An 11,579-nucleotide genomic window follows, 5' to 3' on the forward strand; every position below is an offset into this window, starting at 1 on the left:
TTCTTTTGCTTTCCTCCTCTGCCTCATCATTAAGGTGTTGAGGCACAAAGCGTGATGCAGCTTGATGGACAAGTTGTTGACATTTTGAATGATTGGTAGCAAGTTCCTCCCAGGCATTAATGTCAATGTTGCTGCACTGCAAGGAGAGCTTCAGAGTGTCTTTGAAGCATTTTCTTTGTTCTCCCCTGGAACTTCGGCCATTGAGTGGGGGGTGGTGTTTTTCCATTATTGGACACAGTGACCAGTCCATCAAAGCCCATCAGTGTGCTTGCACACAAGCAGGGGAGAGACTTCATCCTGAGTGAGACACAGCCAGAGTGAGTGTGGGTATTGGCAATTTGGTGCACAGTGGGAATTCGGTGCAGAGGGGAAGAGGTGCTCTTTGTATTTTTTCTTTGCTATCCAACTTCTTAAATCTTCAGAGAGTGGTCTTTCCCTGTTGCAGCAGTAGAGGCTACCAAGGAGAGAAATGACTGGTAGGTAGTGGGTAAGGTCGGTAAGTATTTACTACTTTTACCGCTTATAGCTTAAGGTCTTTTTGTGGTTTATAGTTTGTATATTTTGTAGTAACGAGGATCAGGAAAGAAGAGCCCTAGGGAAATTGATTTAAGAGGTTTAATTTAAAGGGATAAGTCATGGCAGTGCTTCTTGTGCTCCATGTGAGAAGCCGGGAACATTTCCAGTGCCCAGGACCAGCATGTGTTCAGGAAGTGTGTCCAGCTGCAGCTCCTGGAAGCTCAGGTTTCAGGGCTGGAACGGCGGCTGGGGACACTGTGGAGCATCTGCGAGTCTGAGAGCATCGTGGAAAGCACGTATAGAGAGGTGGTCACACCGCAGATGAAGGGACTTTAGGAAGGAAGGGAATGGGTGACTACCAGGCAGTCCAAGAGAAACAGGCAGGTAGTTCAGGAGTCCCCTGGGGTCCTGCTCGCAAATCGATATTCCGTTTTGGAGGCTGATGAGGGTGCTGGTTCCTCCAGGGGGTGTGGACAGAGCCAAGCTTCTGGCACCACAAGCAGCCTGTCTGTACAGGAGGGGAGGAAGAAAGGAAGAGCAATAGTAATAGGGGATTCTATAGTCAGGGAAACAGATAGGTGCTACTGTGGCCGTCAACATGACTCCAGGATGGTGTATTGCCTCCTTGGTGCCAGGGCCCAGGATGTCACTGAACGGCTGCAGGGCATCCTGAAGGGGGAGGGTGATAAGGCAGAGGTCATGGCACATGTTAGTACCAATGACATAGGTAGAAAGAGGGATGAGGTCTTGCATCAAGAATTCAGGGAGTTAGGCAGTAGACTAAAAAGCAGGACCTCTCGGGTTGTAATCTCTGGATTACTCCCAGTGCCACATGCTAGCGAACACAGAAATAGGAGAATAGCGCAGATGAATACGTGGCTTAAGAGTTGGTGCAGGAGGGAGGGTTTTAGATTCCTGGATCACTGGGACCATTTCCGGGGAAGGTGGGACCTGTACAAGCGGGATGGTCTGCATCTGAACCAGAGCGGGACTAACATCCTTACAGGCGGGTTTGCTAGTGCTGTTGGGAGGAGTTTAAACTAATTCGGAAGTGGGAGGGGACACAGAATGTTAGCAGAATAGGGACACATCATAATACAGTAAAACAATCAAATCAGAAGGAGTACAGCTGCATTAGGTTTCAAGGGAGTAAGGCAAGGCTGGATGGCCTCTACTTTAATGCCAGGAGTATTACAGGTAAAACGGATGAGTTAAGGGTGAGGCTTGACATTTGGAATTGTGATACAGTAGCCATCACAGAGACATAGCTGAGGGAGGAGCAGGATTGGCAGCTCAACATTCCGAGATATAGAATCTTAAGGTGTGACGGGGGGGTGGTAAAAGAGGAGGAGGCATTGCATTATTAGTTAAGGAGTCAGTTACTGAGTTACTGCAGTAAGGAGAGATGATATCTTGGAGGGGGCATTGAATGAAGTTTTGTGGGTAGAGCTTAGGAATAAAAAAGGAGCAGCCACATTGTTAGATGTTTATTATAGACCCCCAGATAGTCAGCGGGAAATTGAGGAGCAAATATGTGCACAATGCACGGAGGCATAAGACCAGAAGACATAGGAGCAGAAATTATGCCATTCGGCCCATCGAGTCTGCTCCGCCATTCGATCATGGCTGATAAGTTTCTCAAACCCATTCTCTCGCCTTCTCCCCGTAACCTTTGATCCCCTTACCAATCAAGAACCTATCTATCTCGGTCTTCAATATACTCAATGACCTGGCCTCCACAGCCTTCTGTGGCAATGAATTCTATAGATTTACCACTCTCTGGCTAAAGAAGTTTCTCCTCATCTCTGTTCTAAAAGGTCTTCTCTTTACTCTGAGGCTGTGCCCTCGGGTCCTAGTCTCTCCTACTAATGGAAACATCTTCCCCACGTCCACTCTATCCAGGCCTTTCAGTATTCTGTAAGTTTCCATCAGATCCCCTCTCATCCTTCTAAACTCCATCGAGTATAGACCCAGAGTCCTCAAACGTTCCTCATATGTTAAGCCTTTCATTCCTGGGATCATTCTCGTGGACCTCCTCTGGACCCTCTCCAGGGCCAGCACATCCTTCCTGAGATAGGAGGCCCAAAATTGCTCACAATATTCTAAATGTGGTCTGACCAGAGCCTTATAAATCCTCAGCAGCATATCCCTGCTTTTATATTCCAGTCCTCTCAATAAATGCCAACATTGCATTTGCCTTCCTAACTACCGACTCAACCTGCAAGTTAACCTTAAGAGAATCCTGGACTAGGACTCCCAAGTCCCTTTGCAATCCAGATTTCTGAATTCTCTCCCCATTTAGAAAATAGTCTATGCCTCTATTCTTCCTAGCAAAGTGCATGACCTCACACTTCCCCACGTTGTATTCCATCTGCCACTTCTTTGCCCAATCTCCTAACCTGTCCAAATCCTTCTGCAGCCTCCCTGCCTCCTCAATACTACCTGTCCCTACACCTATCTTTGTATCATCTGCAAACTTAGCCAGGATGCCCTCAGTTCCTTCATCCAGATCGTTAATGTACAGAGTGAAAAGTTGTGGTCCCAACACTGACCCCTGCGGAACTCCACTAGTCACCGGCCGCCATCCTGAGAAGGACCCCCTTATCCCCACTCTCTGCCTCCTGCCAGACAGCCAATCTTCTATCCATGCTAGTACCTTGCCTCTAACACCATGGGCTCTTATCTTACTGAGCAGCCTCCTGTGCGGCACTTTGTCAAAGGCCTTCTGGAAGTCCAAGTAGATAACGTCCATTGGCTCTCCTTTGTCTAACTTACTTGTTACCTCCTCAAAGAATTCTAACAGATTTGTTAGGCATGACCTCCCCTTGATGAAACCATGCTGACTTTGCCCTATTTTACCATGCACTTCCAAGTATTCTGAAATCTCATCCTTAATAATGGACTCTAAAATCTTACCAACGACCGAGGTCAGGCTAATCGGCCTGTAATTTCCCGTCTTTTGCCTCACTCCCTTCTTAAACAGGGGGGTTACATTAGCGATTTTCCAGTCCTCTGGGACCCTCCCTGACTCCAGTGATTCCTGAAAGATCGCCACTAACGCCTCCACTATCTCTTCAGCTATTTCCTTCAGAACTCTGGGGCGTAATCCATCTGGTCCAGGTGATTTTTCCACCTTCAGACCTTTCAGTTTTCCTAGCACATTCTCCTTGGTAATGGCCACCATACTCACCTCTGCCCCCCGACTCTCTTGAACTTTGGGAATGTCACTCGTGTCTTCCACTGTGAAGACTGACGCAAAGTACCTATTCACTTCCTCCACCATTTCTTTGTTCGCCACTACTACTTCTCCAGCGTCACTTTCCAGCGGCCCAATGTCCACTTTTGCCTCTCTCTTACCCTTTATATATCTAAAAAAAAACTCTTGCAATCTTCTTTTATATTACTGGCTAGTTTACCCTCATATTTAATCTTCTCCCTCCTTATTTCTTTTTTAGTTGTCCTCTGTTGGTCTTTGTCGGCTTCCCAATCCCCTGGTTTCCCTCTGCTCTTCACCGCATTGTATGCTTTCTCTTTAGCTTTTATGCTGTCCCTGACTTCCCTTGTCAGCCACGGTTGCCTTGTCCTCCCTTTAGTATGCTTCTTCTTCCTAGGGATGAATTTTTGCTGCGTCTCCCAAATTACTCCCAGAAACTCTTGCCATTGCTGTTCCACTGTCTTTCCTGCTAGGCTCATCTCCCAGTCAATTCTGGCCAGCTCCTCCCTCATGCCTCTATAGTTGCCTTTGTTCAACTGTAATACCGTTACATCTGATTCCAGCTTTTTCCTCTCAAATTGCAGGGTAAATTCTATCCTATTATGGGTTCCTTCACCTTAAGCTCCCTTACCAAATCTGCCTCATTGCACATCACTAAATCTAGAATTGCCTGTTCCCTAGTGGGCTCCACCACAAGTTGCTCCAAAAAGACATCTCATAGACATTCCACAAATTCATTTTCTTGGGATCCACTACCAACCTGATTTTCCCAGTCTACCTGCATATTGAAATCTCCCATGATCACTGTAACCTTGCCTTTCTTACACACATTTTCTATCTCCTGGTGTATCTTGTGCCCCACATCCTGACTACTGTTCAGAGGCCTGTACATAACTCCCATTATGGTTTTTTTACCTTTGCGGTTCCTCAACTCTACCCACACAGATTCTACATCATCTGACCCGGCATAATTTCTTGCTATCGATTTAATTTCATTTCTTCCTAACAAAGCTACCCCAACCCCTCTGCCAACCTGCCTATCTTTTCGATAGGATGTATATCCTTGGATATTTATCTCCCAGTCCTGATCCCCTTGCAGCCATGTCTCCGTAATGCCCACCACATCATACCTGCCAATTTCAATCTGCGCCACAAGCTCATTTACCTTATTTCGTATACTGCGTGCATTCAGATACAACATCTTCAGTCCTGTATTTCCCATCCCCTTTCTCATTGTTGTCCCTTTATCTGATGTGCTTGAAGTTAGATTCCCAGCCCTTTCCAAATACTCTGTCCTATTTTGTGTTCTGGAGACTTTAATAGCCTCTCCTGGGCTCTCCTTTCTTTTCAGTTTTTTCATAATTTTCCATGAAGTTGAATCCACCCCCCACACGCTAACCTGCTGCTTTGTTTCCCATTAGTTATACCTCTTGGAGTTTTACCCTTCTCTCCCCCCCCACTTTCTAGTTTAAAGTCCTGTTGACCACCCATGTAAAAACAATAACAATAGGGTAATTATATTAGGTAATTTCAACTTTCCCAACATTAATTGGGATAGACATAGTGTTAAGGGCGTGGATGGAGTGGATTTCTTGAAATGTATACAGGAGAACTTTTTAGGTCAATATGTAGAGGGTCCAACAAGGGGCGGCGCAGTACTGGACCTAATTCTGGGGAATGAAGCTGGACAGGTGGCAGAGGTGGTGGTGGGGGAGCATTTTAGTGATAGCGACCACAACATGGTACAAGTTAAGCTTGTTATGGACAAAAAAATCGAAAAGTTGCAAAAAAAAATTGGGGGAGAGCGGATTCTAGTAAAATAAGGCAGGACCTGGCCAAGGTAGACTGGGAACAGCTACTTATGGGGAAATCTACAGAAGAGTAGTGGGGGGCATTCAAAAAGGAAATGGGGAGGGTTCCCTCTAGGGTGATAGGAAGGAGTAACAAGCCCAAAGAACCATGGATGACCAGAGATATTCAGGATACAATGGGAAGGAAAAGAGAGGCTTTGAGCAGGTACAAGGGAAGCAAATCAGCAGAGGCATTAGTGGAGTACAAAAAGTGCAAGGTGGAGCTTAAGAAAGCAATTAGGAGAGCAAAGAGGGGAGATGAGAAAGCTCTGGCTGGTAAAAGTAGGGAAAATCCCAAGATATTCTGTAAGTATATAAATGGGAAGAGGATAACTAGGGAAAGAGTAGGGCCCATAAGGGACCAAGGAGGCAATCTATGGATGGAGCCAGCGAACATCGGTAGAGTGTTGAACGAATACTTCACATCTGTCTTCACCCAAGAGAATGAGGATGAAGGTAACAAACTTGGGGAGAGAGACTGCGAGGTTCTTGAGCAAATTGATATAGGGAGTGACAAGGTATTGGAGGTGTTGGCAGGCTTAAAAGTGGGCAAATCTCCAGGTCCAGATGATTTGTGCCCCAGGCTGCTGAGGGAGGGAAGGGAGGAGATCGCAGGGGCTCTGACCCAAAATTTTAATTCCTCTCTGGCCACGGGTGAGGTGCCAGAGGACTGGAGAACAGCTAATGTGGTTCTGCTATTTAAGAAGGATTGTAGAGATAAGCCGGGGAACTACAGACCAGTGAGTCTCACGTCAGTGGTAGGGAAACTATTGGAGAAGTTTCTGAAGGCGAGAATCTATCTCCACTTGGAGAGGCAAGGTTTGATCAGGGATAGTCAGCATGGCTTTGTCAGAGCGAGGTCATGCCTAACAAATCTGATTGAATTTTTTGAGGAGGTGACCACGTGTGTAGATGAGGGTAGTGTAGTTGATGTAGTTTATATGGATTTCAGCAAAGCCTTTGACAAGGTCCCACATGGGAGACTTATAAAGAAGGCAAATGCATATAGGATTCAAGGTAATTTGATAAGGTGGATTCAAAATTGGCTTAGTTGCAGGAGACAGAGGGTGATGACAGAAGGTTGCTTTAGCGACTGGAAGCCAGTGTCCAGTGGCGTACCACAGGGATCTGTGCTGGGTCCCCTATTATTCGTCATTTATATAAACGACATAGATGACTATGTGGGGGGTAGGATTAGTAAGTTTGTGGATGATACAAAGATTGGCCGGGTGGTTAACAGTGAGGTTGAGTGTCTTGGGCTACAGGAAGATATAGACTGGATGGTCAAATGGGCAGGCAAGTGGCAGATGGAATTTAACCCTGAAAAGTGTGAGGTGATACGCTTTGGAAAGAGTAATTTGACAAGGAAGAATTCAATGAACGGCATAACACTAGGAAGTTCTGAGGAACAAAGGGACTTTGGTGTGTGTGTCCATAGATCTCTGAAGGCGGAGGGGCATGTTAGTGGGGTTATGAAAAACACATATGGGACACTTGCCTTTATCAATCGAGGCATAGATTACAAAAGTAGGGAGGTCATGTTGAAGTTGTATAGAACCTTGGTGAGGCCACACTGGAGTACTGTGTGCAGTTCTGGTGGCCACATTATAGGAAGGATGTGATTGCACTGGAGGGGGTGCAGAGGAGATTCATCAGGATGTTGCCTGGGATGAAACATTTAAGTTATGAAGAGAGGTTGGATAGACTTGGGTTGTTTTCGTTGGAGCAGAGAAGACTGAGGGGCGACTTGATCGAGGTGTACAAGATTATGAGGGGCATGGACAGGGTGGATAGGGAACAGCTGTTCCCCTTAGTTGAAGGGTCAGTCATGAGGGGACACAAGTTAAAGGTGAGGGGCAGGAGATTTAGGGGGGATGTGAGGAAAAACATTTTTACCCAGAGGGTGGTGACAGTCTGGAATGCGCTGCCTGGGAGGGTGGCCTCACATCCTTTAAAAAGTATCTGGATGAGCACTTGGCACGTCATAACATTCAAGGCTATGGGCCAAGTGTTGGTAAAGGGGATTAAGTAGGTAGGTCAGGTGTTTCTCATGTGTCGGTGCAGACTCGATGGGCCAAAGGGCCTCTTCTGCACTGTGTGATTCTGTGATTCTGTGATTGAAAGTGATTTTTCAGGGTTTTGCATCAAGTCAGAGTACACCATGGACTTCATGCATATTAATAAATTGCACCAAGAACAATATAATGAAAATGTTTCAAATACCTAAACTTCATGTTGTAATTGATCTCCAACTTATCAGAATGGCACAATCAAGTTTACTATAAATTTCTACGGACAATATAAGAACAGATAAAATCAACGTTCTTTGTGAAAAATATTCTAAGTTATCTGGTCATTGCACTATCCTAAAGATAAGTATGGCTTAAATCATAAATAAATGTAATTTTTGCCCCTTGTTTTTTAATTTTCTCCCATCCTGTTCTCCTGGATACTCTGATTCCTCTTGTAATACATTCATTCAATAAGACATGCATTTGATCATTCCTCATGTGTGTGTCGATATAATGAACTATGATAGGTTGTTCACAATTGGGTAATCACAACTAAGCTTGATTGCCCAATTTGGAATTCTCTACCCCAGAGGCTCTGGATGCTCAGTTGTTAAATATGTTTGGCAATGAAGGAAATCAAAGGTTATGAAGACAGGATGGGAAAGTGGAATCGAGGTAGAAAATCAGCCATGATTTTACTAAATGGTGGATTAGGCTTGAGGATTCCTGCTTCTATTCCTTGTGTTCTAATACTCTCCTGGCCAGCCTTCCATCTTCCTTAAATCTGAACCCATCTAAAACTCTGCTGCCCATATCCTAACTCACGTGAAGCCCATCACTCTTGTGCTCATTGACTTACATTGGCTCTTGGTGATCAATGACTCCATTTTAAAATTCTCATCCTCTCGTTCAAATCAATCTCTGGCCTTGCTCCTCCCCATCTCTATAACCTCCTCCATCCCTATAATTCTCCATGAACTCTGCATGAAGGTTCATGGATGGTGTTTTTGATGATAGTTTTGAAGAATGGGGTACTTCTACCTGTGGACAGTACAGTGAGTATAATTAAGCTTTTATAAAACATTGAGTTCCTTTTTTCACAGGGAAACTTGAAACTGTGAATAGGACAGACAGGGAATCTATGGAACATTTGAATTTAATATATAATGGTTAACACCCATATACTGTTGTAGCATTTACAGAGCTGCCACAAGTTAAAGATAAATAATTCTGTTAGCTCAAACATTCAAGCTAGACAATAAATAATATATTTCAGAAAAGATTCTCTGATAGAATAGCTGCCAAATCACTACCTATAACTGCCAAAGGTTTCTATTTTGAAAACCTCAATAAATTATTTTCTCAATTTTGCCCTCATCTCTCTAATCTTTACAAGGTAAGGTTCTTCAGTTGACCACTATCCTTTGGTACCACTCCCAAGTAACCGTTTCTCCTATGTTAACCAAGACATGTGTGTTGGTGAGTTATTCAGCCATGGAGAGGCGCATCATAGCTGAGCCCACTCTAGTGTTGGCTTGACATTTCCACATGCATATTTTGCAGCAGGCGTCAATGGGCCCACATGCAGGAGCAGAAATCTGAGTTGATTCTATTTTTTTCCTTACCACAGGGATACTGAAGCCATTTGGGGTGTGATTATTTTGACTGCTGGTTTCTCCTTCCCAGTTTCTTCTTCCCACTCCTGCTGCAGACTTCAAAGTAATTTTCTAATTCAAAATATTTGTGTGCTTAATTGTATTTGTATTCATCCTATCCAGTTTAGCAGTTGAGCCAGTACAAATGGCTTCAATGCAGCTGACTAGAGGAGGATGGGGAGGAACTCAACCAAGATTACTTCTTTTGTTCACTCAACAACCTTCTACACAGGTGTGTGAAACGCGAGTGAGAACGGGGAGGTTCGGTTGCGATGCCTGTAAGACGTAACCTTCTACCCCTGAGAGGTTACTCTACGGTTTGGACATGAGAATTATGAGAAATAATGAGACAGCATTCAAAGCTCAATTAAACACTAATGTCTTTACCAGATTTGAATAATACAAAGCACCTATTACAAGACACCTGTCGTAATACCCCCATTACAGTTATTCACAAATATGTTACAAGTAATATATATATGTATGTACAGTCATTGAGTGAGTGATCAATTCCCCATTAATAGTACCTCTAGCAGTTGACCAGGCTCCTTGACTAAGCATCTTTTTGCAAAGATTTTTATACCCTTCTTTCCAAGGTGGGCAAACTGTTTCATTGGAAAGATTGTATTGTCCTATCAATGTCCACCTTAAGCTCCAATTGTCCGGAACATCCAATTCTTTGTTCAAACTATGATATTAGACACTATAATGTCCATATGTTTAACACCCCCTGCAATAATTACCATCCTTCTTTGCCATTGCCTGTGCTTTCAAAATCTTTATCAATAACTTCTTTCCTGTATCATAGGACAATAAAACAATTCAAGCCTCTTAAGCTTCTGACTTTTTACAAACTCTTGCTTGGAGAATTAAAGCAATGTCCACCTGGCAAAGCATATAAACCAAACATGTCTGCTCACTTCTCTGCATTTCAAAAAGACAAACTCTGACCTTGTCAATCAATGGCAGTTTGTCTCTTTCTTGGAGTCTTGATTAACTGTACTAGCATTTTTAAAAACATACCAATCCCTTATCTTCATATTTTCAGAAATCATGTCTCTTAAGTTTTAGGATCTGTAAACCCTCTGCAGAGGCCTGACTTGACATCAAAGCAAAGCATAGCTTTCAAAACGTGTTTGTTTATTGATTCCAACCCATTGTATGACTTTTTATGCCTCTTGCTAAATATTCCTTAAAGTGTTTATCGCAGCTGTATACAGTCGACAGCATTCTGTATTTAATTTAAACTATTGGTGCTCCCCCTGGGTTGAATAGCTTCTGCAAATCCCAATCGCAAATTTCGATGAAATATATGATCAGGTCAGTCAAAGCAATTACAGCCTCTTATATGTCCTCCACTGTCAAATACTTAGGCTCACATGTGAACAATGGCCTGTTGGATGAGGTCCTGAAGAGCAGCTGGAACCTGTGAACCCATATCACAGCAAGAGTCAACGCCCCCTGGAGAGCTGGGGAGAAAACGGAAAAACAAAATTACACAAAATGTTGATGGTGCATGCAAGCACCGTTTGCAGTTCTCTTCTTTGGGGTCAGAGAACTATAAACCTAGTCTGGGCTTTCCACAATTGTTGTCGATGATAACCAGAAGATTTGTGCCGCCACATATGGATGTTACAAATTGCTGAGTGATGTTGGCAAGGATATAGCATGGTTTGTAGTGGTGAACTACAGTAAGAAATCAGTCATTCACGCTGTACTGATTCTGTATTGAACAGATGTCGGAAAGAATTAGGCCAGTCTTAAGCCTGTGATCGAAACAGCATGTCATATAATGACTGTATATTGTTATTATCATTATCATAATTTAGCCAGTAAAGCAATAGAATTTCACAGAGTTGGGGATCAGATTAAATGAGATATCAACAGACCAGCTAGACAGATTCAGAGTTAAATATGAAAAAGTGGTTTTGTTAAAATTCTATTCTAGGAGATTGCTTGCAAAGTTATTAAAATGACACTATGGTGGAAGGATTTACAGCCTCTTCTGCAGCTTTATTCCATTAGGGCTTAGGTTCAGCAGATTCCTTGATTGCTTGAGCCAGACAAAGAAAATCAAATCTTACAGACCTACAAGTGTTATTAAGGCTTTAAAATAGAATGGGACATTCAGTGACAATTGTAAGAGGTTCCCGTTTCCCCCTTTCAAACAGGTTTTGGACTTTAGGATTTATAAAGAACAAAAATAGACAGACACAGGGTTTGGCTCAACCATAAATTTGTTGTTTTATTTTACCCACTAATACTAATACAGATACCTCTACGATTAGTTGAAATAACACAGAACCCCACCCCCCGTCCCCAAAATAATAAA

The 11,579-nt window shown here is 43.5% G+C and overlaps 1 protein-coding gene across 1 annotated transcript in view; it reads left to right on the forward strand.

Annotated features, from left to right (window-relative positions):
• amer1 (APC membrane recruitment protein 1) overlaps window positions 1-8,323 on the forward strand; it is a 35,455-nt gene extending 27,132 nt beyond the window's left edge. Inside the window, exon 3 of the transcript XR_013577358.1 lies at window positions 8,314-8,323. The gene's annotated coding sequence lies outside the window, so the exon portion shown is untranslated. The remainder of the gene's footprint in view (window positions 1-8,313) is intronic.
• Window positions 8,324-11,579: the final 3,256 nt, after the last annotated feature.

This window comes from Cetorhinus maximus, chromosome 8 (assembly GCF_964194155.1).
Source record: "Cetorhinus maximus chromosome 8, sCetMax3.hap1.1, whole genome shotgun sequence".
Lineage (NCBI taxonomy): Eukaryota > Metazoa > Chordata > Chondrichthyes > Lamniformes > Cetorhinidae > Cetorhinus > Cetorhinus maximus.